The 27,015-nt window shown below is 42.8% G+C and overlaps 2 long non-coding RNA genes across 3 annotated transcripts; both read right to left on the bottom strand.

Annotated features, from left to right (window-relative positions):
- Positions 1-7,324: 7,324 nt before the first annotated feature.
- Positions 7,325-9,890, bottom strand: LOC135563517 (uncharacterized). The gene is made up of 2 exons (XR_010460337.1): positions 9,801-9,890; positions 7,325-7,412 (listed from the first exon to the last, which is right to left on the bottom strand). It is a non-coding gene; the product is annotated as an uncharacterized LOC135563517 (long non-coding RNA).
- A 7,709-nt stretch (positions 9,891-17,599) lies between these two features.
- On the bottom strand, positions 17,600-25,349 carry LOC135567173 (uncharacterized). Of its 2 annotated transcripts, none has more exons than XR_010462283.1 (4): positions 25,101-25,349; positions 23,441-23,475; positions 23,196-23,230; positions 17,600-17,766 (listed from the first exon to the last, which is right to left on the bottom strand). It is a non-coding gene; the product is annotated as an uncharacterized LOC135567173 (long non-coding RNA). The 2 variants fall into 2 exon arrangements; XR_010462284.1 differs by lacking the exon at positions 25,101-25,349 and adding an exon at positions 24,689-24,786.
- Positions 25,350-27,015: the final 1,666 nt, after the last annotated feature.

The raw sequence follows: 27,015 nt of genomic DNA, 5'->3' as shown, positions 1-27,015 counted from the left end.
ACTGTTACCTGCATTAGGGAAAAGGGAAAAGTGTGTGCCTAAACTGTTACCTGCATTAGGGAAAAGGGAAAAGTGTGTGCCTAAACTGTTACCTGCATTAGGGAAAAGGGAAAAGTGTGTGCCTAAACTGTTACCTGCATTAGGGAAAAGGGAAAAGTGTGTGCCTAAACTGTTACCTGCATTAGGGAAAAGGGAAAAGTGTGTGCCTAAACTGTTACCTGCATTAGGGAAAAGGGAAAAGTGTGTCCCTAAACTGTTACCTGCATTAGGGAAAAGGGAAAAGTGTGTGCCTAAACTGTTACCTGCATTAGGGAAAAGGGAAAAGTGTGTGCCTAAACTGTTACCTGCATTAGGGAAAAGGGAAAAGTGTGTGCCTAAACTGTTACCTGCATTAGGGAAAAGGGAAAAGTGTGTGCCTAAACTGTTACCTGCATTAGGGAAAAGGGAAAAGTGTGTGCCTAAACTGTTACCTGCATTAGGGAAAAGGGAAAAGTGTGTGCCTAAACTGTTACCTGCATTAGGGAAAAGGGAAAAGTGTGTGCCTAAACTGTTACCTGCATTAGGGAAAAGGGAAAAGTGTGTGCCTAAACTGTTACCTGCATTAGGGAAAAGGGAAAAGTGTGTGCCTAAACTGTTACCTGCATTAGGGAAAAGGGAAAAGTGTGTGCCTAAACTGTTACCTGCATTAGGGAAAAGGGAAAAGTGTGTGCCTAAACTGTTACCTGCATTAGGGAAAAGTGTGTGCATATACTGTTACCTGCATTAGGGAAAAGGGAAAAGTGTGTGCCTAAACTGTTACCTGCATTAGGGAAAAGGGAAAAGTGTGTGCCTAAACTGTTACCTGCATTAGGGAAAAGGGAAAAGTGTGTGCCTAAACTGTTACCTGCATTAGGGAAAAGGGAAAAGTGTGTGCCTAAACTGTTACCTGCATTAGGGAAAAGGGAAAAGTGTGTGCCTAAACTGTTACCTGCATTAGGGAAAAGGGAAAAGTGTGTGCCTAAACTGTTACCTGCATTAGGGAAAAGGGAAAAGTGTGTGCCTAAACTGTTACCTGCATTAGGGAAAAGGGAAAAGTGTGTGCCTAAACTGTTACCTGCATTAGGGAAAAGGGAAAAGTGTGTGCCTAAACTGTTACCTGCATTAGGGAAAAGGGAAAAGTGTGCCTAAACTGTTACCTGCATTAGGGAAAAAGTGTGTGCCTAAACTGTTACCTGCATTAGGGAAAAGGGAAAAGTGTGTGCCTAAACTGTTACCTGCATTAGGGAAAAGGGAAAAGTGTGTGCCTAAACTGTTACCTGCATTAGGGAAAAGGGAAAAGTGTGTGCCTAAACTGTTACCTGCATTAGGGAAAAGGGAAAAGTGTGTGCCTAAACTGTTACCTGCATTAGGGAAAAGGGAAAAGTGTGTGCCTAAACTGTTACCTGCATTAGGGAAAAGGGAAAAGTGTGTGCCTAAACTGTTACCTGCATTAGGGAAAAGGGAAAAGTGTGTGCCTAAACTGTTACCTGCATTAGGGAAAAGGGAAAAGTGTGTGCCTAAACTGTTACCTGCATTAGGGAAAAGGGAAAAGTGTGTGCCTAAACTGTTACCTGCATTAGGGAAAAGGGAAAAGTGTGTGCCTAAACTGTTACCTGCATTAGGGAAAAGGGAAAAGTGTGTGCCTAAACTGTTACCTGCATTAGGGAAAAGGGAAAAGTGTGTGCCTAAACTGTTACCTGCATTAGGGAAAAGGGAAAAGTGTGTGCCTAAACTGTTACCTGCATTAGGGAAAAGGGAAAAGTGTGTGCCTAAACTGTTACCTGCATTAGGGAAAAGGGAAAAGTGTGTGCCTAAACTGTTACCTGCATTAGGGAAAAGGGAAAAGTGTGTGCCTAAACTGTTACCTGCATTAGGGAAAAGGGAAAAGTGTGTGCCTAAACTGTTACCTGCATTAGGGAAAAGGGAAAAGTGTGTGCCTAAACTGTTACCTGCATTAGGGAAAAGGGAAAAGTGTGTGCCTAAACTGTTACCTGCATTAGGGAAAAGGAAAAGTGTGTGCCTAAACTGTTACCTGCATTAGGGAAAAGGGAAAAGTGTGTGCCTAAACTGTTACCTGCATTAGGGAAAAGGGAAAAGTGTGTGCCTAAACTGTTACCTGCATTAGGGAAAAGGGAAAAGTGTGTGCCTAAACTGTTACCTGCATTAGGGAAAAGGGAAAAGTGTGTGCCTAAACTGTTACCTGCATTAGGGAAAAGGGAAAAGTGTGTCCCTAAACTGTTACCTGCATTAGTGTGTGTGCCTAAACTGTTACCTGCATTAGGGAAAAGGGAAAAGTGTGTGCCTAAACTGTTACCTGCATTAGGGAAAAGGGAAAAGTGTGTGCCTAAACTGTTACCTGCATTAGGGAAAAGGGAAAAGTGTGTGCCTAAACTGTTACCTGCATTAGGGAAAAGGGAAAAGTGTGTGCCTAAACTGTTACCTGCATTAGGGAAAAGGGAAAAGTGTGTGCCTAAACTGTTACCTGCATTAGGGAAAAGGGAAAAGTGTGTGCCTAAACTGTTACCTGCATTAGGGAAAAGGGAAAAGTGTGTGCCTAAACTGTTACCTGCATTAGGGAAAAGGGAAAAGTGTGTGCCTAAACTGTTACCTGCATTAGGGAAAAGGGAAAAGTGTGTGCCTAAACTGTTACCTGCATTAGGGAAAAGGGAAAAGTGTGTGCCTAAACTGTTACCTGCATTAGGGAAAAGGGAAAAGTGTGTGCCTAAACTGTTACCTGCATTAGGGAAAAGGGAAAAGTGTGTGCCTAAACTGTTACCTGCATTAGGGAAAAGGGAAAAGTGTGTGCCTAAACTGTTACCTGCATTAGGGAAAAGGGAAAAGTGTGTCCCTAAACTGTTACCTGCATTAGGGAAAAGGGAAAAGTGTGTGCCTAAACTGTTACCTGCATTAGGGAAAAGGGAAAAGTGTGTGCCTAAACTGTTACCTGCATTAGGGAAAAGGGAAAAGTGTGTGCCTAAACTGTTACCTGCATTAGGGAAAAGGGAAAAGTGTGTGCCTAAACTGTTACCTGCATTAGGGAAAAGGGAAAAGTGTGTGCCTAAACTGTTACCTGCATTAGGGAAAAGGGAAAAGTGTGTGCCTAAACTGTTACCTGCATTAGGGAAAAGGGAAAAGTGTGTGCCTAAACTGTTACCTGCATTAGGGAAAAGGGAAAAGTGTGTGCCTAAACTGTTACCTGCATTAGGGAAAAGGGAAAAGTGTGTGCCTAAACTGTTACCTGCATTAGGGAAAAGGGAAAAGTGTGTGCCTAAACTGTTACCTGCATTAGGGAAAAGGGAAAAGTGTGTGCCTAAACTGTTACCTGCATTAGGGAAAAGGGAAAAGTGTGTGCCTAAACTGTTACCTGCATTAGGGAAAAGGGAAAAGTGTGTGCCTAAACTGTTACCTGCATTAGGGAAAAGGGAAAAGTGTGTGCCTAAACTGTTACCTGCATTAGGGAAAAGGGAAAAGTGTGTCCCTAAACTGTTACCTGCATTAGGGAAAAGGGAAAAGTGTGCCTAAACTGTTACCTGCATTAGGGAAAAGGGAAAAGTGTGTGCCTAAACTGTTACCTGCATTAGGGAAAAGGGAAAAGTGTGTGCCTAAACTGTTACCTGCATTAGGGAAAAGGAAAAGTGTGTGCCTAAACTGTTACCTGCATTAGGGAAAAGGGAAAAGTGTGTGCCTAAACTGTTACCTGCATTAGGGAAAAGGGAAAAGTGTGTGCCTAAACTGTTACCTGCATTAGGGAAAAGGGAAAAGTGTGTGCCTAAACTGTTACCTGCATTAGGGAAAAGGGAAAAGTGTGTGCCTAAACTGTTACCTGCATTAGGGAAAAGGGAAAAGTGTGTGCCTAAACTGTTACCTGCATTAGGGAAAAGTGTGTGCATATACTGTTACCTGCATTAGGGAAAAGGGAAAAGTGTGTGCCTAAACTGTTACCTGCATTAGGGAAAAGGGAAAAGTGTGTGCCTAAACTGTTACCTGCATTAGGGAAAAGGGAAAAGTGTGTGCCTAAACTGTTACCTGCATTAGGGAAAAGGGAAAAGTGTGTGCCTAAACTGTTACCTGCATTAGGGAAAAGGGAAAAGTGTGTGCCTAAACTGTTACCTGCATTAGGGAAAAGGGAAAAGTGTGTGCCTAAACTGTTACCTGCATTAGGGAAAAGGGAAAAGTGTGTGCCTAAACTGTTACCTGCATTAGGGAAAAGGGAAAAGTGTGTCCCTAAACTGTTACCTGCATTAGGGAAAAGGGAAAAGTGTGTGCCTAAACTGTTACCTGCATTAGGGAAAAGGGAAAAGTGTGTGCCTAAACTGTTACCTGCATTAGGGAAAAGGGAAAAGTGTGTGCCTAAACTGTTACCTGCATTAGGGAAAAGGGAAAAGTGTGTGCCTAAACTGTTACCTGCATTAGGGAAAAGGGAAAAGTGTGTGCCTAAACTGTTACCTGCATTAGGGAAAAGGGAAAAGTGTGTCCCTAAACTGTTACCTGCATTAGGGGAAAAGGAAAAGTGTGTGCCTAAACTGTTACCTGCATTAGGGAAAAGGGAAAAGTGTGTGCCTAAACTGTTACCTGCATTAGGGAAAAGGGAAAAGTGTGTGCCTAAACTGTTACCTGCATTAGGGAAAAGGGAAAAGTGTGTGCCTAAACTGTTACCTGCATTAGGGAAAAGGGAAAAGTGTGTGCCTAAACTGTTACCTGCATTAGGGAAAAGGGAAAAGTGTGTGCCTAAACTGTTACCTGCATTAGGGGGAAAAGTGTGTGCCTAAACTGTTACCTGCAAGGGAAAAGTGTGTGCCTAAACTGTTACCTGCATTAGGGAAAAGGGAAAAGTGTGTGCCTAAACTGTTACCTGCATTAGGGAAAAGGGAAAAGTGTGTGCCTAAACTATACCTGCATTAGGGAAAAGGGAAAAGTGTGTGCCTAAACTGTTACCTGCATTAGGGAAAAGGGAAAAGTGTGTCCCTAAACTGTTACCTGCATTAGGGAAAAGGGAAAAGTGTGTGCCTAAACTGTTACCTGCATTAGGGAAAAGGGAAAAGTGTGTGCCTAAACTGTTACCTGCATTAGGGAAAAGGGAAAAGTGTGTGCCTAAACTGTTACCTGCATTAGGGAAAAGGGAAAAGTGTGTGCCTAAACTGTTACCTGCATTAGGGAAAAGGGAAAAGTGTGTGCCTAAACTGTTACCTGCATTAGGGAAAAGGGAAAAGTGTGTGCCTAAACTGTTACCTGCATTAGGGAAAAGGGAAAAGTGTGTGCCTAAACTGTTACCTGCATTAGGGAAAAGGGAAAAGTGTGTGCCTAAACTGTTACCTGCATTAGGAAAAGGGAAAAGTGTGTGCCTAAACTGTTACCTGCATTAGGGAAAAGGGAAAAGTGTGTGCCTAAACTGTTACCTGCATTAGGGAAAAGGGAAAAGTGTGTGCCTAAACTGTTACCTGCATTAGGGAAAGGGAAAAGTGTGTGCCTAAACTGTTACCTGCATTAGGGAAAAGGGAAAAGTGTGTGCCTAAACTGTTACCTGCATTAGGGAAAAGGGAAAAGTGTGTGCCTAAACTGTTACCTGCATTAGGGAAAAGGGAAAAGTGTGTCCCTAAACTGTTACCTGCATTAGGGAAAAGGGAAAAGTGTGTGCCTAAACTGTTACCTGCATTAGGGAAAAGGGAAAAGTGTGTCCCTAAACTGTTACCTGCATTAGGGAAAAGGGAAAAGTGTGTGCCTAAACTGTTACCTGCATTAGGGAAAAGGGAAAAGTGTGTGCCTAAACTGTTACCTGCATTAGGGAAAAGGGAAAAGTGTGTGCCTAAACTGTTACCTGCATTAGGGAAAAGGGAAAAGTGTGTGCCTAAACTGTTACCTGCATTAGGGAAAAGGGAAAAGTGTGTCCCTAAACTGTTACCTGCATTAGGGAAAAGGGAAAAGTGTGTGCCTAAACTGTTACCTGCATTAGGGAAAAGGGAAAAGTGTGTGCCTAAACTGTTACCTGCATTAGGGAAAAGGGAAAAGTGTGTGCCTAAACTGTTACCTGCATTAGGGAAAAGGGAAAAGTGTGTGCCTAAACTGTTACCTGCATTAGGGAAAAGGGAAAAGTGTGTGCCTAAACTGTTACCTGCATTAGGGAAAAGGGAAAAGTGTGTGCCTAAACTGTTACCTGCATTAGGAAAAGGGAAAAGTGTGTGCCTAAACTGTTACCTGCATTAGGGAAAAGGGAAAAGTGTGTGCCTAAACTGTTACCTGCATTAGGGAAAAGGGAAAAGTGTGTGCCTAAACTGTTACCTGCATTAGGGAAAAGGGAAAAGTGTGTGCCTAAACTGTTACCTGCATTAGGGAAAAGGGAAAAGTGTGTGCCTAAACTGTTACCTGCATTAGGGAAAAGGGAAAAGTGTGTGCCTAAACTGTTACCTGCATTAGGGAAAAGGGAAAAGTGTGTGCCTAAACTGTTACCTGCATTAGGGAAAAGGGAAAAGTGTGTCCCTAAACTGTTACCTGCATTAGGGAAAAGGGAAAAGTGTGTGCCTAAACTGTTACCTGCATTAGGGAAAAGGGAAAAGTGTGTGCCTAAACTGTTACCTGCATTAGGGAAAAGGGAAAAGTGTGTGCCTAAACTGTTACCTGCATTAGGGAAAAGGGAAAAGTGTGTGCCTAAACTGTTACCTGCATTAGGGAAAAGGGAAAAGTGTGTGCCTAAACTGTTACCTGCATTAGGGAAAAGGAAAAGTGTGTGCCTAAACTGTTACCTGCATTAGGGAAAAGGGAAAAGTGTGTGCCTAAACTGTTACCTGCATTAGGGAAAAGGGAAAAGTGTGTGCCTAAACTGTTACCTGCATTAGGGAAAAGGGAAAAGTGTGTGCCTAAACTGTTACCTGCATTAGGGGAAAGTGTGTGCCTAAACTGTTACCTGCATTAGGGAAAAGGGAAAAGTGTGTGCCTAAACTGTTACCTGCATTAGGGAAAAGGGAAAAGTGTGTGCCTAAACTGTTACCTGCATTAGGGAAAAGGAAAAGTGTGTGCCTAAACTGTTACCTGCATTAGGGAAAAGGGAAAAGTGTGTGCCTAAACTGTTACCTGCATTAGGGAAAAGGGAAAAGTGTGTGCCTAAACTGTTACCTGCATTAGGGAAAAGGGAAAAGTGTGTGCCTAAACTGTTACCTGCATTAGGGAAAAGGGAAAAGTGTGTGCCTAAACTGTTACCTGCATTAGGGAAAAGGGAAAAGTGTGTGCCTAAACTGTTACCTGCATTAGGGAAAAGGGAAAAGTGTGTGCCTAAACTGTTACCTGCATTAGGGAAAAGGGAAAAGTGTGTGCCTAAACTGTTACCTGCATTAGGGAAAAGGGAAAAGTGTGTGCCTAAACTGTTACCTGCATTAGGGAAAAGTGTGTGCCTAAACTGTTACCTGCATTAGGGAAAAGGGAAAAGTGTGTGCCTAAACTGTTACCTGCATTAGGGAAAAGGGAAAAGTGTGTGCCTAAACTGTTACCTGCATTAGGGAAAAGGGAAAAGTGTGTGCCTAAACTGTTACCTGCATTAGGGAAAAGGGAAAAGTGTGTGCCTAAACTGTTACCTGCATTAGGGAAAAGGGAAAAGTGTGTGCCTAAACTGTTACCTGCATTAGGGAAAAGGGAAAAGTGTGTCCCTAAACTGTTACCTGCATTAGGGAAAAGGAAAAGTGTGTGCCTAAACTGTTACCTGCATTAGGGAAAAGGGAAAAGTGTGTGCCTAAACTGTTACCTGCATTAGGAAAAGGGAAAAGTGTGTGCCTAAACTGTTACCTGCATTAGGGAAAAGGGAAAAGTGTGTGCCTAAACTGTTACCTGCATTAGGGAAAAGGGAAAAGTGTGTGCCTAAACTGTTACCTGCATTAGGGAAAAGGGAAAAGTGTGTGCCTAAACTGTTACCTGCATTAGGGAAAAGGGAAAAGTGTGTGCCTAAACTGTTACCTGCATTAGGGAAAAGGGAAAAGTGTGTGCCTAAACTGTTACCTGCATTAGGGAAAAGGGAAAAGTGTGTGCCTAAACTGTTACCTGCATTAGGGAAAAGGAAAAGTGTGTGCCTAAACTGTTACCTGCATTAGGGAAAAGGGAAAAGTGTGTGCCTAAACTGTTACCTGCATTAGGGAAAAGGGAAAAGTGTGTGCCTAAACTGTTACCTGCATTAGGGAAAAGGGAAAAGTGTGTGCCTAAACTGTTACCTGCATTAGGGAAAAGGGAAAAGTGTGTGCCTAAACTGTTACCTGCATTAGGGAAAAGGGAAAAGTGTGTGCCTAAACTGTTACCTGCATTAGGGAAAAGGGAAAAGTGTGTCCCTAAACTGTTACCTGCATTAGGGAAAAGGGAAAAGTGTGTGCCTAAACTGTTACCTGCATTAGGGAAAAGGGAAAAGTGTGTCCCTAAACTGTTACCTGCATTAGGGAAAAGGAAAAGTGTGTGCCTAAACTGTTACCTGCATTAGGGAAAAGGGAAAAGTGTGTGCCTAAACTGTTACCTGCATTAGGGAAAAGGGAAAAGTGTGTGCCTAAACTGTTACCTGCATTAGGGAAAAGGGAAAAGTGTGTGCCTAAACTGTTACCTGCATTAGGGAAAAGGGAAAAGTGTGTGCCTAAACTGTTACCTGCATTAGGGAAAAGGGAAAAGTGTGTGCCTAAACTGTTACCTGCATTAGGGGAAAAGGAAAAGTGTGTGCCTAAACTGTTACCTGCATTAGGGAAAAGGGAAAAGTGTGTGCCTAAACTGTTACCTGCATTAGGGAAAAGGGAAAAGTGTGTGCCTAAACTGTTACCTGCATTAGGGAAAAGGAAAAGTGTGTGCCTAAACTGTTACCTGCATTAGGGAAAAGGGAAAAGTGTGTGCCTAAACTGTTACCTGCATTAGGGAAAAGGGAAAAGTGTGTGCCTAAACTGTTACCTGCATTAGGGAAAAGGGAAAAGTGTGTGCCTAAACTGTTACCTGCATTAGGGAAAAGGGAAAAGTGTGTGCCTAAACTGTTACCTGCATTAGGGAAAAGGGAAAAGTGTGTGCCTAAACTGTTACCTGCATTAGGGAAAAGGGAAAAGTGTGTGCCTAAACTGTTACCTGCATTAGGGAAAAGGGAAAAGTGTGTGCCTAAACTGTTACCTGCATTAGGGAAAAGGGAAAAGTGTGTGCCTAAACTGTTACCTGCATTAGGGAAAAGGGAAAAGTGTGTGCCTAAACTGTTACCTGCATTAGGGAAAAGGGAAAAGTGTGTCCCTAAACTGTTACCTGCATTAGGGAAAAGGGAAAAGTGTGTGCCTAAACTGTTACCTGCATTAGGGAAAAGGGAAAAGTGTGTGCCTAAACTGTTACCTGCATTAGGGAAAAGGGAAAAGTGTGTGCCTAAACTGTTACCTGCATTAGGGAAAAGGGAAAAGTGTGTGCCTAAACTGTTACCTGCATTAGGGAAAAGGGAAAAGTGTGTGCCTAAACTGTTACCTGCATTAGGGAAAAGGGAAAAGTGTGTGCCTAAACTGTTACCTGCATTAGGGAAAAGGGAAAAGTGTGTGCCTAAACTGTTACCTGCATTAGGGAAAAGGGAAAAGTGTGTCCCTAAACTGTTACCTGCATTAGGGAAAAGGGAAAAGTGTGTGCCTAAACTGTTACCTGCATTAGGGAAAAGGGAAAAGTGTGTGCCTAAACTGTTACCTGCATTAGGGAAAAGGGAAAGTGTGTCCCTAAACTGTTACCTGCATTAGGGAAAAGGGAAAAGTGTGTGCCTAAACTGTTACCTGCATTAGGGAAAAGGGAAAAGTGTGTGCCTAAACTGTTACCTGCATTAGGGAAAAGTGTGTGCCTAAACTGTTACCTGCATTAGGGAAAAGGGAAAAGTGTGTGCCTAAACTGTTACCTGCATTAGGGAAAAGGGAAAAGTGTGTGCCTAAACTGTTACCTGCATTAGGGAAAAGGGAAAAGTGTGTGCCTAAACTGTTACCTGCATTAGGGAAAAGGGAAAAGTGTGTGCCTAAACTGTTACCTGCATTAGGGAAAAGGGAAAAGTGTGTCCCTAAACTGTTACCTGCATTAGGGAAAAGGGAAAAGTGTGTGCCTAAACTGTTACCTGCATTAGGGAAAAGGGAAAAGTGTGTGCCTAAACTGTTACCTGCATTAGGGGGAAAAGTGTGTGCCTAAACTGTTACCTGCATTTGGGAAAAGGGAAAAGTGTGTGCCTAAACTGTTACCTGCATTAGGGAAAAGGGAAAAGTGTGTGCCTAAACTGTTACCTGCATTAGGGAAAAGGGAAAAGTGTGTCCCTAAACTGTTACCTGCATTAGGGAAAAGGGAAAAGTGTGTGCCTAAACTGTTACCTGCATTAGGGAAAAGGGAAAAGTGTGTGCCTAAACTGTTACCTGCATTAGGGAAAAGGGAAAAGTGTGTGCCTAAACTGTTACCTGCATTAGGGAAAAGGGAAAAGTGTGTGCCTAAACTGTTACCTGCATTAGGGAAAAGGGAAAAGTGTGTGCCTAAACTGTTACCTGCATTAGGGAAAAGGGAAAAGTGTGTGCCTAAACTGTTACCTGCATTAGGGAAAAGGGAAAAGTGTGTGCCTAAACTGTTACCTGCATTAGGGGAAAGTGTGTGCATATACTGTTACCTGCATTAGGGAAAAGGGAAAAGTGTGTGCCTAAACTGTTACCTGCATTAGGGAAAAGGGAAAAGTGTGTGCCTAAACTGTTACCTGCATTAGGGAAAAGGGAAAAGTGTGTGCCTAAACTGTTACCTGCATTAGGGAAAGGAAAAGTGTGTGCCTAAACTGTTACCTGCATTAGGGAAAAGGGAAAAGTGTGTGCCTAAACTGTTACCTGCATTAGGGAAAAGGGAAAAGTGTGTGCCTAAACTGTTACCTGCATTAGGGAAAAGGGAAAAGTGTGTGCCTAAACTGTTACCTGCATTAGGGAAAAGGGAAAAGTGTGTGCCTAAACTGTTACCTGCATTAGGGAAAAGGGAAAAGTGTGTGCCTAAACTGTTACCTGCATTAGGGAAAAGGGAAAAGTGTGTGCCTAAACTGTTACCTGCATTAGGGAAAAGGGAAAAGTGTGTGCCTAAACTGTTACCTGCATTAGGGAAAAGGGAAAAGTGTGTCCCTAAACTGTTACCTGCATTAGGGAAAAGGGAAAAGTGTGTGCCTAAACTGTTACCTGCATTAGGGAAAAGGGAAAAGTGTGTGCCTAAACTGTTACCTGCATTAGGGAAAAGGGAAAAGTGTGTGCCTAAACTGTTACCTGCATTAGGGAAAAGGGAAAAGTGTGTGCCTAAACTGTTACCTGCATTAGGGAAAAGGGAAAAGTGTGTCCCTAAACTGTTACCTGCATTAGGGAAAAGGAAAAGTGTGTGCCTAAACTGTTACCTGCATTAGGGAAAAGGGAAAAGTGTGTGCCTAAACTGTTACCTGCATTAGGGAAAAGGGAAAAGTGTGTGCCTAAACTGTTACCTGCATTAGGAAAAGGGAAAAGTGTGTGCCTAAACTGTTACCTGCATTAGGAAAAGGGAAAAGTGTGTGCCTAAACTGTTACCTGCATTAGGGAAAAGGGAAAAGTGTGTGCCTAAACTGTTACCTGCATTAGGGAAAAGGGAAAAGTGTGTGCCTAAACTGTTACCTGCATTAGGGAAAAGGGAAAAGTGTGTGCCTAAACTGTTACCTGCATTAGGGAAAAGGGAAAAGTGTGTGCCTAAACTGTTACCTGCATTAGGGAAAAGGGAAAAGTGTGTGCCTAAACTGTTACCTGCATTAGGGAAAAGGGAAAAGTGTGTGCCTAAACTGTTACCTGCATTAGGGAAAAGGGAAAAGTGTGTGCCTAAACTGTTACCTGCATTAGGGAAAAGGGAAAAGTGTGTGCCTAAACTGTTACCTGCATTAGGGAAAAGGGAAAAGTGTGTGCCTAAACTGTTACCTGCATTAGGGAAAAGGGAAAAGTGTGTGCCTAAACTGTTACCTGCATTAGGGAAAAGGGAAAAGTGTGTGCCTAAACTGTTACCTGCATTAGGGAAAAGGGAAAAGTGTGTGCCTAAACTGTTACCTGCATTAGGGAAAAGGGAAAAGTGTGTGCCTAAACTGTTACCTGCATTAGGGAAAAGGGAAAAGTGTGTGCCTAAACTGTTACCTGCATTAGGGAAAAGGGAAAAGTGTGTGCCTAAACTGTTACCTGCATTAGGGAAAAGGGAAAAGTGTGTGCCTAAACTGTTACCTGCATTAGGGAAAAGGGAAAAGTGTGTGCCTAAACTGTTACCTGCATTAGGGAAAAGGGAAAAGTGTGTGCCTAAACTGTTACCTGCATTAGGGAAAAGGGAAAAGTGTGTGCCTAAACTGTTACCTGCATTAGGGAAAAGGGAAAAGTGTGTGCCTAAACTGTTACCTGCATTAGGGAAAAGGGAAAAGTGTGTGCCTAAACTGTTACCTGCATTAGGGAAAAGGGAAAAGTGTGTGCCTAAACTGTTACCTGCATTAGGGAAAAGGGAAAAGTGTGTCCCTAAACTGTTACCTGCATTAGGGAAAAGGGAAAAGTGTGTGCCTAAACTGTTACCTGCATTAGGGAAAAGGGAAAAGTGTGTGCCTAAACTGTTACCTGCATTAGGGAAAAGGGAAAAGTGTGTGCCTAAACTGTTACCTGCATTAGGGAAAAGGGAAAAGTGTGTGCCTAAACTGTTACCTGCATTAGGGAAAAGGGAAAAGTGTGTGCCTAAACTGTTACCTGCATTAGGGAAAAGGGAAAAGTGTGTGCCTAAACTGTTACCTGCATTAGGGAAAAGGGAAAAGTGTGTGCCTAAACTGTTACCTGCATTAGGGAAAAGGGAAAAGTGTGTGCCTAAACTGTTACCTGCATTAGGAAAAGGAAAAGTGTGTGCCTAAACTGTTACCTGCATTAGGGAAAAGGGAAAAGTGTGTGCCTAAACTGTTACCTGCATTAGGGAAAAGGGAAAAGTGTGTGCCTAAACTGTTACCTGCATTAGGAAAAGGGAAAAGTGTGTGCCTAAACTGTTACCTGCATTAGGGAAAAGGGAAAAGTGTGTGCCTAAACTGTTACCTGCATTAGGGAAAAGGGAAAAGTGTGTGCCTAAACTGTTACCTGCATTAGGGAAAAGGGAAAAGTGTGTGCCTAAACTGTTACCTGCATTAGGGAAAAGGGAAAAGTGTGTGCCTAAACTGTTACCTGCATTAGGGAAAAGGGAAAAGTGTGTGCCTAAACTGTTACCTGCATTAGGGAAAAGGGAAAAGTGTGTCCCTAAACTGTTACCTGCATTAGGGAAAAGGGAAAAGTGTGTGCCTAAACTGTTACCTGCATTAGGGAAAAGGGAAAAGTGTGTGCCTAAACTGTTACCTGCATTAGGGAAAAGGGAAAAGTGTGTGCCTAAACTGTTACCTGCATTAGGGAAAAGGGAAAAGTGTGTGCCTAAACTGTTACCTGCATTAGGGAAAAGGGAAAAGTGTGTCCCTAAACTGTTACCTGCATTAGGGAAAAGGGAAAAGTGTGTGCCTAAACTGTTACCTGCATTAGGGAAAAGGGAAAAGTGTGTTCCTAAACTGTTACCTGCATTAGGGAAAAGGGAAAAGTGTGTGCCTAAACTGTTACCTGCATTAGGGAAAAGGGAAAAGTGTGTGCCTAAACTGTTACCTGCATTAGGGAAAAGGGAAAAGTGTGTGCCTAAACTGTTACCTGCATTAGGGAAAAGGGAAAAGTGTGTCCCTAAACTGTTACCTGCATTAGGGAAAAGGGAAAAGTGTGTGCCTAAACTGTTACCTGCATTAGGGAAAAGGGAAAAGTGTGTGCCTAAACTGTTACCTGCATTAGGGGAAAAGTGTGTGCCTAAACTGTTACCTGCATTAGGGAAAAGGGAAAAGTGTGTGCCTAAACTGTTACCTGCATTAGGGAAAAGGGAAAAGTGTGTGCCTAAACTGTTACCTGCATTAGGGAAAAGGGAAAAGTGTGTGCCTAAACTGTTACCTGCATTAGGGAAAAGGGAAAAGTGTGTGCCTAAACTGTTACCTGCATTAGGGAAAAGGGAAAAGTGTGTGCCTAAACTGTTACCTGCATTAGGGAAAAGGGAAAAGTGTGTGCCTAAACTGTTACCTGCATTAGGGAAAAGGGAAAAGTGTGTGCCTAAACTGTTACCTGCATTAGGGAAAAGGGAAAAGTGTGTGCCTAAACTGTTACCTGCATTAGGGAAAAGGGAAAAGTGTGTCCCTAAACTGTTACCTGCATTAGGGAAAAGGGAAAAGTGTGTGCCTAAACTGTTACCTGCATTAGGGAAAAGGGAAAAGTGTGTGCCTAAACTGTTACCTGCATTAGGGAAAAGGGAAAAGTGTGTGCCTAAACTGTTACCTGCATTAGGGAAAAGGGAAAAGTGTGTCCCTAAACTGTTACCTGCATTAGGGAAAAGGGAAAAGTGTGTGCCTAAACTGTTACCTGCATTAGGGAAAAGGGAAAAGTGTGTCCCTAAACTGTTACCTGCATTAGGGAAAAGGGAAAAGTGTGTCCCTAAACTGTTACCTGCATTAGAGAAAAGGGAAAAGTGTGTGCCTAAACTGTTACCTGCATTAGGGAAAAGGGAAAAGTGTGTGCCTAAACTGTTACCTGCATTAGGGAAAAGGGAAAAGTGTGTCCCTAAACTGTTACCTGCATTAGGGAAAAGTGTGTGCATATACTGTTACCTGCATTAGGGAAAAGGAAAAGTGTGTGCCTAAACTGTTACCTGCATTAGGGAAAAGGGAAAAGTGTGTGCCTAAACTGTTACCTGCATTAGGGAAAAGGGAAAAGTGTGTGCCTAAACTGTTACCTGCATTAGGGAAAAGGGAAAAGTGTGTGCCTAAACTGTTACCTGCATTAGGGAAAAGGGAAAAGTGTGTGCCTAAACTGTTACCTGCATTAGGGAAAAGGGAAAAGTGTGTGCCTAAACTGTTACCTGCATTAGGGAAAAGGGAAAAGTGTGTGCCTAAACTGTTACCTGCATTAGGGAAAAGGGAAAAGTGTGTGCCTAAACTGTTACCTGCATTAGGGAAAAGGGAAAAGTGTGTGCCTAAACTGTTACCTGCATTAGGGAAAAGGGAAAAGTGTGTGCCTAAACTGTTACCTGCATTAGGGAAAAGGGAAAAGTGTGTCCCTAAACTGTTACCTGCATTAGGGAAAAGGGAAAAGTGTGTGCCTAAACTGTTACCTGCATTAGGGAAAAGGGAAAAGTGTGTGCCTAAACTGTTACCTGCATTAGGGAAAAGGGAAAAGTGTGTGCCTAAACTGTTACCTGCATTAGGGAAAAGGGAAAAGTGTGTGCCTAAACTGTTACCTGCATTAGGGAAAAGGGAAAAGTGTGTGCCTAAACTGTTACCTGCATTAGGGAAAAGGGAAAAGTGTGTGCCTAAACTGTTACCTGCATTAGGGAAAAGGGAAAAGTGTGTCCCTAAACTGTTACCTGCATTAGGGAAAAGGAAAAGTGTGTGCCTAAACTGTTACCTGCATTAGGGAAAAGGGAAAAGTGTGTGCCTAAACTGTTACCTGCATTAGGGAAAAGGGAAAAGTGTGTGCCTAAACTGTTACCTGCATTAGGGAAAAGGGAAAAGTGTGTGCCTAAACTGTTACCTGCATTAGGGAAAAGGGAAAAGTGTGTGCCTAAACTGTTACCTGCATTAGGGAAAAGGGAAAAGTGTGTGCCTAAACTGTTACCTGCATTAGGGAAAAGGGAAAAGTGTGTGCCTAAACTGTTACCTGCATTAGGGAAAAGGGAAAAGTGTGTCCCTAAACTGTTACCTGCATTAGGGAAAAGGGAAAAGTGTGTCCCTAAACTGTTACCTGCATTAGGGAAAAGGGAAAAGTGTGTGCCTAAACTGTTACCTGCATTAGGGAAAAGGGAAAAGTGTGTGCCTAAACTGTTACCTGCATTAGGGAAAAGGGAAAAGTGTGTGCCTAAACTGTTACCTGCATTAGGGAAAAGGGAAAAGTGTGTGCCTAAACTGTTACCTGCATTAGGGAAAAGGGAAAAGTGTGTGCCTAAACTGTTACCTGCATTAGGGAAAAGGGAAAAGTGTGTGCCTAAACTGTTACCTGCATTAGGGAAAAGGGAAAAGTGTGTGCCTAAACTGTTACCTGCATTAGGGAAAAGGGAAAAGTGTGTCCCTAAACTGTTACCTGCATTAGGGAAAAGGGAAAAGTGTGTGCCTAAACTGTTACCTGCATTAGGGAAAAGGGAAAAGTGTGTGCCTAAACTGTTACCTGCATTAGGGAAAAGGGAAAAGTGTGTGCCTAAACTGTTACCTGCATTAGGGAAAAGGGAAAAGTGTGTGCCTAAACTGTTACCTGCATTAGGGAAAAGGGAAAAGTGTGTGCCTAAACTGTTACCTGGATTAGGGAAAAGGGAAAAGTGTGTCCCTAAACTGTTACCTGCATTAGGGGAAAGGGTGTGCCTAAACTGTTACCTGCATTAGGGAAAAGGGAAAAGTGTGTGCCTAAACTGTTACCTGCATTAGGGAAAAGGGAAAAGTGTGTGCCTAAACTGTTACCTGCATTAGGGAAAAGGGAAAAGTGTGTGCCTAAACTGTTACCTGCATTAGGGAAAAGGGAAAAGTGTGTGCCTAAACTGTTACCTGCATTAGGGAAAAGGGAAAAGTGTGTGCCTAAACTGTTACCTGCATTAGGGAAAAGGGAAAAGTGTGTGCCTAAACTGTTACCTGCATTAGGGAAAAGGGAAAAGTGTGTGCCTAAACTGTTACCTGCATTAGGGAAAAGGGAAAAGTGTGTCCCTAAACTGTTACCTGCATTAGGGAAAAGGGAAAAGTGTGTGCCTAAACTGTTACCTGCATTAGGGAAAAGGGAAAAGTGTGTCCCTAAACTGTTACCTGCATTAGGGAAAAGGGAAAAGTGTGTGCCTAAACTGTTACCTGCATTTGGGAAAAGGGAAAAGTGTGTGCCTAAACTGTTACCTGCATTAGGGGAAAAGGGAAAAGTGTGTGCCTAAACTGTTACCTGCATTAGGGAAAAGGGAAAAGTGTGTGCCTAAACTGTTACCTGCATTAGGGAAAAGGGAAAAGTGTGTGCCTAAACTGTTACCTGCATTAGGGAAAAGGGAAAAGTGTGTGCCTAAACTGTTACCTGCATTAGGGAAAAGGGAAAAGTGTGTGCCTAAACTGTTACCTGCATTAGGGAAAAGGGAAAAGTGTGTGCCTAAACTGTTACCTGCATTAGGGAAAAGGGAAAAGTGTGTGCCTAAACTGTTACCTGCATTAGGGAAAAGGGAAAAGTGTGTGCCTAAACTGTTACCTGCATTAGGGAAAGGGAAAAGTGTGTGCCTAAACTGTTACCTGCATTAGGGAAAAGGGAAAAGTGTGTGCCTAAACTGTTACCTGCATTAGGGAAAAGGGAAAAGTGTGTCCCTAAACTGTTACCTGCATTAGGGAAAAGGGAAAAGTGTGTGCCTAAACTGTTACCTGCATTAGGGAAAAGGGAAAAGTGTGTCCCTAAACTGTTACCTGCATTAGGGAAAAGGGAAAAGTGTGTCCCTAAACTGTTACCTGCATTAGGGAAAAGGGAAAAGTGTGTGCCTAAACTGTTACCTGCATTAGGGAAAAGGGAAAAGTGTGTGCCTAAACTGTTACCTGCATTAGGGAAAAGGGAAAAGTGTGTCCCTAAACTGTTACCTGCATTAGGGAAAAGGGAAAAGTGTGTCCCTAAACTGTTACCTGCATTAGGGAAAAGGGTGTGCCTAAACTGTTACCTGCATTAGGGAAAAGGGAAAAGTGTGTGCCTAAACTGTTACCTGCATTAGGGAAAAGGGAAAAGTGTGTGCCTAAACTGTTACCTGCATTAGGGAAAAGGGAAAAGTGTGTGCCTAAACTGTTACCTGCATTAGGGAAAAGGGAAAAGTGTGTGCCTAAACTGTTACCTGCATTAGGGAAAAGGGAAAAGTGTGTGCCTAAACTGTTACCTGCATTAGGGAAAAGGGAAAAGTGTGTGCCTAAACTGTTACCTGCATTAGGGAAAAGGGAAAAGTGTGTCCCTAAACTGTTACCTGCATTAGGGAAAAGGGAAAAGTGTGTCCCTAAACTGTTACCTGCATTAGGGGGAAAAGTGTGTGCCTAAACTGTTACCTGCATTAGGGAAAAGGGAAAAGTGTGTGCCTAAACTGTTACCTGCATTAGGGAAAAGGGAAAAGTGTGTGCCTAAACTGTTACCTGCATTAGAGAAAAGGGAAAAGTGTGTGCCTAAACTGTTACCTGCATTAGGGAAAAGGGAAAAGTGTGTGCCTAAACTGTTACCTGCATTAGGGAAAAGGGAAAAGTGTGTGCCTAAACTGTTACCTGCATTAGGGAAAAGGGAAAAGTGTGTGCCTAAACTGTTACCTGCATTAGGGAAAAGGAAAAGTGTGTCCCTAAACTGTTACCTGCATTAGGGAAAAGGGAAAAGTGTGTGCCTAAACTGTTACCTGCATTAGGGAAAAGGGAAAAGTGTGTGCCTAAACTGTTACCTGCATTAGGAAAAGGGAAAAGTGTGTGCCTAAACTGTTACCTGCATTAGGGAAAAGGGAAAAGTGTGTGCCTAAACTGTTACCTGCATTAGGGAAAAGGGAAAAGTGTGTGCCTAAACTGTTACCTGCATTAGGGAAAAGGGAAAAGTGTGTCCCTAAACTGTTACCTGCATTAGGGAAAAGGAAAAGTGTGTGCCTAAACTGTTACCTGCATTAGGGAAAAGGGAAAAGTGTGTGCCTAAACTGTTACCTGCATTAGGGAAAAGGGAAAAGTGTGTGCCTAAACTGTTACCTGCATTAGGGAAAAGGGAAAAGTGTGTGCCTAAACTGTTACCTGCATTAGGGAAAAGGGAAAAGTGTGTGCCTAAACTGTTACCTGCATTAGGAAAAGGGAAAAGTGTGTGCCTAAACTGTTACCTGCATTAGGGAAAAGGGAAAAGTGTGTGCCTAAACTGTTACCTGCATTAGGGAAAAGGGAAAAGTGTGTGCCTAAACTGTTACCTGCATTAGGGAAAAGGGAAAAGTGTGTCCCTAAACTGTTACCTGCATTAGGGAAAAGGGAAAAGTGTGTGCCTAAACTGTTACCTGCATTAGGGAAAAGGGAAAAGTGTGTGCCTAAACTGTTACCTGCATTAGGGAAAAGGGAAAAGTGTGTGCCTAAACTGTTACCTGCATTTGGGAAAAGGGAAAAGTGTGTGCCTAAACTGTTACCTGCATTAGGGAAAAGGGAAAAGTGTGTGCCTAAACTGTTACCTGCATTAGGGAAAAGGGAAAAGTGTGTGCCTAAACTGTTACCTGCATTAGGGAAAAGGGAAAAGTGTGTCCCTAAACTGTTACCTGCATTAGGGAAAAGGAAAAGTGTGTGCCTAAACTGTTACCTGCATTAGGGAAAAGGGAAAAGTGTGTGCCTAAACTGTTACCTGCATTAGGGAAAAGGGAAAAGTGTGTGCCTAAACTGTTACCTGCATTAGGGAAAAGGGAAAAGTGTGTGCCTAAACTGTTACCTGCATTAGGGAAAAGGGAAAAGTGTGTGCCTAAACTGTTACCTGCATTAGGGAAAAGGGAAAAGTGTGTGCCTAAACTGTTACCTGCATTAGGGAAAAGGGAAAAGTGTGTCCCTAAACTGTTACCTGCATTAGGGAAAAGGGAAAAGTGTGTGCCTAAACTGTTACCTGCATTAGGGAAAAGGGAAAAGTGTGTGCCTAAACTGTTACCTGCATTAGGGAAAAGGGAAAAGTGTGTGCCTAAACTGTTACCTGCATTAGGGAAAAGGGAAAAGTGTGTGCCTAAACTGTTACCTGCATTAGGGAAAAGGGAAAAGTGTGTCCCTAAACTGTTACCTGCATTAGGGAAAAGGGAAAAGTGTGTGCCTAAACTGTTACCTGCATTAGGGAAAAGGGAAAAGTGTGTCCCTAAACTGTTACCTGCATTAGGGAAAAGGGAAAAGTGTGTGCCTAAACTGTTACCTGCATTAGGGAAAAGGGAAAAGTGTGTGCCTAAACTGTTACCTGCATTAGGGAAAAGGGAAAAGTGTGTGCCTAAACTGTTACCTGCATTAGGGAAAAGGGAAAAGTGTGTGCCTAAACTGTTACCTGCATTAGGGAAAAGGGAAAAGTGTGTGCCTAAACTGTTACCTGCATTAGGGAAAAGGGAAAAGTGTGTCCCTAAACTGTTACCTGCATTAGGGAAAAGGGAAAAGGTGTGCCTAAACTGTTACCTGCATTAGGGAAAAGGGAAAAGTGTGTGCCTAAACTGTTACCTGCATTAGGGAAAAGGGAAAAGTGTGTGCCTAAACTGTTACCTGCATTAGGAAAAGGGAAAAGTGTGTGCCTAAACTGTTACCTGCATTAGGGAAAAGGGAAAAGTGTGTGCCTAAACTGTTACCTGCATTAGGGAAAAGGGAAAAGTGTGTGCCTAAACTGTTACCTGCATTAGGGAAAAGGGAAAAGTGTGTGCCTAAACTGTTACCTGCATTAGGGAAAAGGGAAAAGTGTGTGCCTAAACTGTTACCTGCATTAGGGAAAAGGGAAAAGTGTGTGCCTAAACTGTTACCTGCATTAGGGAAAAGGGAAAAGTGTGTCCCTAAACTGTTACCTGCATTAGGGAAAAGGGAAAAGTGTGTGCCTAAACTGTTACCTGCATTAGGGAAAAGGGAAAAGTGTGTCCCTAAACTGTTACCTGCATTAGGGAAAAGGGAAAAGTGTGTGCCTAAACTGTTACCTGCATTAGGGAAAAGGGAAAAGTGTGTGCCTAAACTGTTACCTGCATTAGGGAAAAGGGAAAAGTGTGTGCCTAAACTGTTACCTGCATTAGGGAAAAGGGAAAAGTGTGTGCCTAAACTGTTACCTGCATTAGGGAAAAGTGTGTGCCTAAACTGTTACCTGCATTAGGGAAAAGGGAAAAGTGTGTGCCTAAACTGTTACCTGCATTAGGGAAAAGGGAAAAGTGTGTGCCTAAACTGTTACCTGCATTAGGGAAAAGGGAAAAGTGTGTGCCTAAACTGTTACCTGCATTAGGGAAAAGGGAAAAGTGTGTGCCTAAACTGTTACCTGCATTAGGGAAAAGGGAAAAGTGTGTCCCTAAACTGTTACCTGCATTAGGGAAAAGGGAAAAGTGTGTGCCTAAACTGTTACCTGCATTAGGAAAAGGGAAAAGTGTGTGCCTAAACTGTTACCTGCATTAGGGAAAAGGGAAAAGTGTGTGCCTAAACTGTTACCTGCATTAGGGAAAAGGGAAAAGTGTGTGCCTAAACTGTTACCTGCATTAGGGAAAAGGGAAAAGTGTGTGCCTAAACTGTTACCTGCATTAGGGAAAAGGGAAAAGTGTGTGCCTAAACTGTTACCTGCATTAGGGAAAAGGGAAAAGTGTGTGCCTAAACTGTTACCTGCATTAGGGAAAAGGGAAAAGTGTGTCCCTAAACTGTTACCTGCATTAGGGAAAAGGGAAAAGTGTGTGCCTAAACTGTTACCTGCATTAGGGAAAAGGGAAAAGTGTGTGCCTAAACTGTTACCTGCATTAGGGAAAAGGGAAAAGTGTGTGCCTAAACTGTTACCTGCATTAGGGAAAAGGGAAAAGTGTGTGCCTAAACTGTTACCTGCATTAGGGAAAAGGGAAAAGTGTGTGCCTAAACTGTTACCTGCATTAGGGAAAAGGGAAAAGTGTGTCCCTAAACTGTTACCTGCATTAGGAAAAGGGAAAAGTGTGTGCCTAAACTGTTACCTGCATTAGGGAAAAGGGAAAAGTGTGTGCCTAAACTGTTACCTGCATTAGGGAAAAGGGAAAAGTGTGTGCCTAAACTGTTACCTGCATTAGGGAAAAGGGAAAAGTGTGTGCCTAAACTGTTACCTGCATTAGGGAAAAGTGTGTGCATATACTGTTACCTGCATTAGGGAAAAGGGAAAAGTGTGTGCCTAAACTGTTACCTGCATTAGGGAAAAGGGAAAAGTGTGTGCCTAAACTGTTACCTGCATTAGGGAAAAGGGAAAAGTGTGTGCCTAAACTGTTACCTGCATTAGGGAAAAGGGAAAAGTGTGTGCCTAAACTGTTACCTGCATTAGGGAAAAGGGAAAAGTGTGTGCCTAAACTGTTACCTGCATTAGGGAAAAGGGAAAAGTGTGTCCCTAAACTGTTACCTGCATTAGGGAAAAGGGAAAAGTGTGTGCCTAAACTGTTACCTGCATTAGGGAAAAGGGAAAAGTGTGTGCCTAAACTGTTACCTGCATTAGGGAAAAGGAAAAGTGTGTGCCTAAACTGTTACCTGCATTAGGGAAAAGGGAAAAGTGTGTCCCTAAACTGTTACCTGCATTAGGGAAAAGGGAAAAGTGTGTGCCTAAACTGTTACCTGCATTAGGGAAAAGGGAAAAGTGTGTGCCTAAACTGTTACCTGCATTAGGGAAAAGGGAAAAGTGTGTGCCTAAACTGTTACCTGCATTAGGAAAAGGGAAAAGTGTGTGCCTAAACTGTTACCTGCATTAGGGAAAAGGGAAAAGTGTGTGCCTAAACTGTTACCTGCATTAGGAAAAGGGAAAAGTGTGTGCCTAAACTGTTACCTGCATTAGGGAAAAGGGAAAAGTGTGTGCCTAAACTGTTACCTGCATTAGGGAAAAGGGAAAAGTGTGTGCCTAAACTGTTACCTGCATTAGGGAAAAGGGAAAAGTGTGTGCCTAAACTGTTACCTGCATTAGGGAAAAGGGAAAAGTGTGTGCCTAAACTGTTACCTGCATTAGGGAAAAGGGAAAAGTGTGTGCCTAAACTGTTACCTGCATTAGGGAAAAGGGAAAAGTGTGTCCCTAAACTGTTACCTGCATTAGGGAAAAGGGAAAAGTGTGTGCCTAAACTGTTACCTGCATTAGGGAAAAGGGAAAAGTGTGTCCCTAAACTGTTACCTGCATTAGGGAAAAGGGAAAAGTGTGTGCCTAAACTGTTACCTGCATTTGGGAAAAGGGAAAAGTGTGTGCCTAAACTGTTACCTGCATTAGGGAAAAGGGAAAAGTGTGTGCCTAAACTGTTACCTGCATTAGGGAAAAGGGAAAAGTGTGTGCCTAAACTGTTACCTGCATTAGGGAAAAGGGAAAAGTGTGTGCCTAAACTGTTACCTGCATTAGGGAAAAGGGAAAAGTGTGTGCCTAAACTGTTACCTGCATTAGGGAAAAGGGAAAAGTGTGTGCCTAAACTGTTACCTGCATTAGGGAAAAGGGAAAAGTGTGTCCCTAAACTGTTACCTGCATTAGGGAAAAGGGTGTGCCTAAACTGTTACCTGCATTAGGGAAAAGGGAAAAGTGTGTGCCTAAACTGTTACCTGCATTAGGGAAAAGGGAAAAGTGTGTGCCTAAACTGTTACCTGCATTAGGGAAAAGGGAAAAGTGTGTGCCTAAACTGTTACCTGCATTAGGGAAAAGGGAAAAGTGTGTGCCTAAACTGTTACCTGCATTAGGGAAAAGGGAAAAGTGTGTCCCTAAACTGTTACCTGCATTAGGGAAAAGGGTGTGCCTAAACTGTTACCTGCATTAGGGAAAAGGAAAAGTGTGTGCCTAAACTGTTACCTGCATTAGGGAAAAGGGAAAAGTGTGTGCCTAAACTGTTACCTGCATTAGGGAAAAGGGAAAAGTGTGTGCCTAAACTGTTACCTGCATTAGAGAAAAGGGAAAAGTGTGTGCCTAAACTGTTACCTGCATTAGGGAAAAGGGAAAAGTGTGTGCCTAAACTGTTACCTGCATTAAGGAAAAGGGAAAAGTGTGTGCCTAAACTGTTACCTGCATTAGGGAAAAGGGAAAAGTGTGTGCCTAAACTGTTACCTGCATTAGGGAAAAGGGAAAAGTGTGTGCCTAAACTGTTACCTGCATTAGGGAAAAGGGAAAAGTGTGTGCCTAAACTGTTACCTGCATTAGGGAAAAGGGAAAAGTGTGTGCCTAAACTGTTACCTGCATTAGGGAAAAGGGAAAAGTGTGTGCCTAAACTGTTACCTGCATTAGGGAAAAGGGAAAAGTGTGTCCCTAAACTGTTACCTGCATTAGGGAAAAGGGAAAAGTGTGTGCCTAAACTGTTACCTGCATTAGGGAAAAGGGAAAAGTGTGTGCCTAAACTGTTACCTGCATTAGGGAAAAGGGAAAAGTGTGTGCCTAAACTGTTACCTGCATTAGGGAAAAGGGAAAAGTGTGTGCCTAAACTGTTACCTGCATTAGGGAAAAGGGAAAAGTGTGTCCCTAAACTGTTACCTGCATTAGGGAAAAGGGAAAAGTGTGTGCCTAAACTGTTACCTGCATTAGGGAAAAGGGAAAAGTGTGTCCCTAAACTGTTACCTGCATTAGGGAAAAGGGAAAAGTGTGTCCCTAAACTGTTACCTGCATTAGGGAAAAGGGAAAAGTGTGTGCCTAAACTGTTACCTGCATTAGGGAAAAGGGAAAAGTGTGTGCCTAAACTGTTACCTGCATTAGGGAAAAGGGAAAAGTGTGTCCCTAAACTGTTACCTGCATTAGGGAAAAAAAGTGTGTGCCTAAACTGTTACCTGCATTAGGGAAAAGGGAAAAGTGTGTGCCTAAACTGTTACCTGCATTAGGGAAAAGGGAAAAGTGTGTGCCTAAACTGTTACCTGCATTAGGGAAAAGGGAAAAGTGTGTGCCTAAACTGTTACCTGCATTAGGGAAAAGGGAAAAGTGTGTGCCTAAACTGTTACCTGCATTAGGGAAAAGGGAAAAGTGTGTCCCTAAACTGTTACCTGCATTAGGGAAAAGTGTGTGCCTAAACTGTTACCTGCATTAGGGAAAAGGGAAAAGTGTGTGCCTAAACTGTTACCTGCATTAGGGAAAAGGGAAAAGTGTGTGCCTAAACTGTTACCTGCATTAGGGAAAAGGGAAAAGTGTGTCCCTAAACTGTTACCTGCATTAGGGAAAAGGGAAAAGTGTGTGCCTAAACTGTTACCTGCATTAGGGAAAAGGGAAAAGTGTGTGCCTAAACTGTTACCTGCATTAGGGAAAAGGGAAAAGTGTGTGCCTAAACTGTTACCTGCATTAGGAAAAGGGAAAAGTGTGTGCCTAAACTGTTACCTGCATTAGGGAAAAGGGAAAAGTGTGTGCCTAAACTGTTACCTGCATTAGGGAAAAGGGAAAAGTGTGTCCCTAAACTGTTACCTGCATTAGGGAAAAGGGTGTGCCTAAACTGTTACCTGCATTAGGGAAAAGGGAAAAGTGTGTGCCTAAACTGTTACCTGCATTAGGGAAAATGGAAAAGTGTGTGCCTAAACTGTTACCTGCATTAGGGAAAAGGGAAAAGTGTGTGCCTAAACTGTTACCTGCATTAGAGAAAAGGGAAAAGTGTGTGCCTAAACTGTTACCTGCATTAGGGAAAAGGGAAAAGTGTGTGCCTAAACTGTTACCTGCATTAGGAAAAGGGAAAAGTGTGTGCCTAAACTGTTACCTGCATTAGGGAAAAGGGAAAAGTGTGTGCCTAAACTGTTACCTGCATTAGGGAAAAGGGAAAAGTGTGTCCCTAAACTGTTACCTGCATTAGGGAAAAGGGAAAAGTGTGTGCCTAAACTGTTACCTGCATTAGGGAAAAGGGAAAAGTGTGTCCCTAAACTGTTACCTGCATTAGGGAAAAGGGAAAAGTGTGTCCCTAAACTGTTACCTGCATTAGAGAAAAGGGAAAAGTGTGTGCCTAAACTGTTACCTGCATTAGGGAAAAGGGAAAAGTGTGTGCCTAAACTGTTACCTGCATTAGGGAAAAGGGAAAAGTGTGTGCCTAAACTGTTACCTGCATTAGGGAAAAGGGAAAAGTGTGTGCCTAAACTGTTACCTGCTTTAGGGAAAAGTGTGTGCATATACTGTTACATGCATTAGGGAAAAGGGAAAAGTGTGTGCCTAAACTGTTACCTGCATTAGGGAAAAGGGAAAAGTGTGTATCTAAACTGTTACCTGCATTAGGGAAAAGGGAAAAGTGTGTGCCTAAACTGTTACCTGCATTAGGGAAAAGGGAAAAGTGTTTTCCCTAAACTGTTACCTGCATTAGGGAAAAGGGAAAAGTGTGTGCCTAAACTGTTACCTGCATTAGGGAAAAGGGAAAAGTGTGTGCCTAAACTGTTACCTGCATTAGGGAAAAGGGAAAAGTGTGTGCCTAAACTGTTACCTGCATTAGGGAAAAGGGAAAAGTGTGTGCCTAAACTGTTACCTGGATTAGGGAAAAGGGAAAAGTGTGTCCCTAAACTGTTACCTGCATTAGGGAAAAGGGTGTGCCTAAACTGTTACCTGCATTAGGGAAAAGGGAAAAGTGTGTGCCTAAACTCTTACCTGCATTAGGGAAAAGGGAAAAGTGTGTGCCTAAACTGTTACCTGCATTAGGGAAAAGGGAAAAGTGTGTGCCTAAACTGTTACCTGCATTGGGGAAAAGGGAAAAGTGTGTGCCTAAACTGTTACCTGGATTAGGGAAAAGGGAAAAGTGTGTCCCTAAACTGTTACCTGCATTAGGGAAAAAGGTGTGCCTGAACTGTTACCTGCATTAGGGAAAAGGGAAAAGTGTGTGCCTAAACTGTTACCTGCATTAGGGAAAAGGGAAAAGTGTGTGCCTAAACTGTTACCTGCATTAGGGAAAAGGGAAAAGTGTGTGCCTAAACTGTTACCTGGATTAGGGAAAAGGGAAAAGTGTGTCCCTAAACTGTTACCTGCATTAGGGAAAAGGGTGTGCCTAAACTGTTACCTGCATTAGGGTAAAGGGAAAAGTGTGTGCCTAAACTGTTACCTGCATTAGGGAAAAGTGTGTGCCTAAACTGTTACCTGCATTAGGGAAAAGGGAAAAGTGTGTGCCTAAACTGTTACCTGCATTAGGGAAAAGGGAAAAGTGTGTGCCTAAACTGTTACCTGCATTAGGGAAAAGGGAAAAGTGTGTGCCTAAACTGTTACCTGCATTAGCGGAAAGGGAAAAGTGTGTGCCTAAACTGTTAACTGCATTAGGGAAGAGTGTGTGCATATACTGTTACCTGCATAAGGGATGGTGGAAAATTGACAAAGGAGCGCAAATTGCAGCTTTTCAGAGAATTCTACACAGTCCCAT

The sequence above is a fragment of the Oncorhynchus nerka genome, linkage group LG3 (assembly GCF_034236695.1).
Source record: "Oncorhynchus nerka isolate Pitt River linkage group LG3, Oner_Uvic_2.0, whole genome shotgun sequence".
Taxonomy (NCBI): Eukaryota; Metazoa; Chordata; class Actinopteri; order Salmoniformes; family Salmonidae; genus Oncorhynchus; species Oncorhynchus nerka.
The sequence above is the reverse complement of the archived record's forward strand: the minus strand, read 5'-3'. Positions and strand labels throughout refer to the sequence as shown.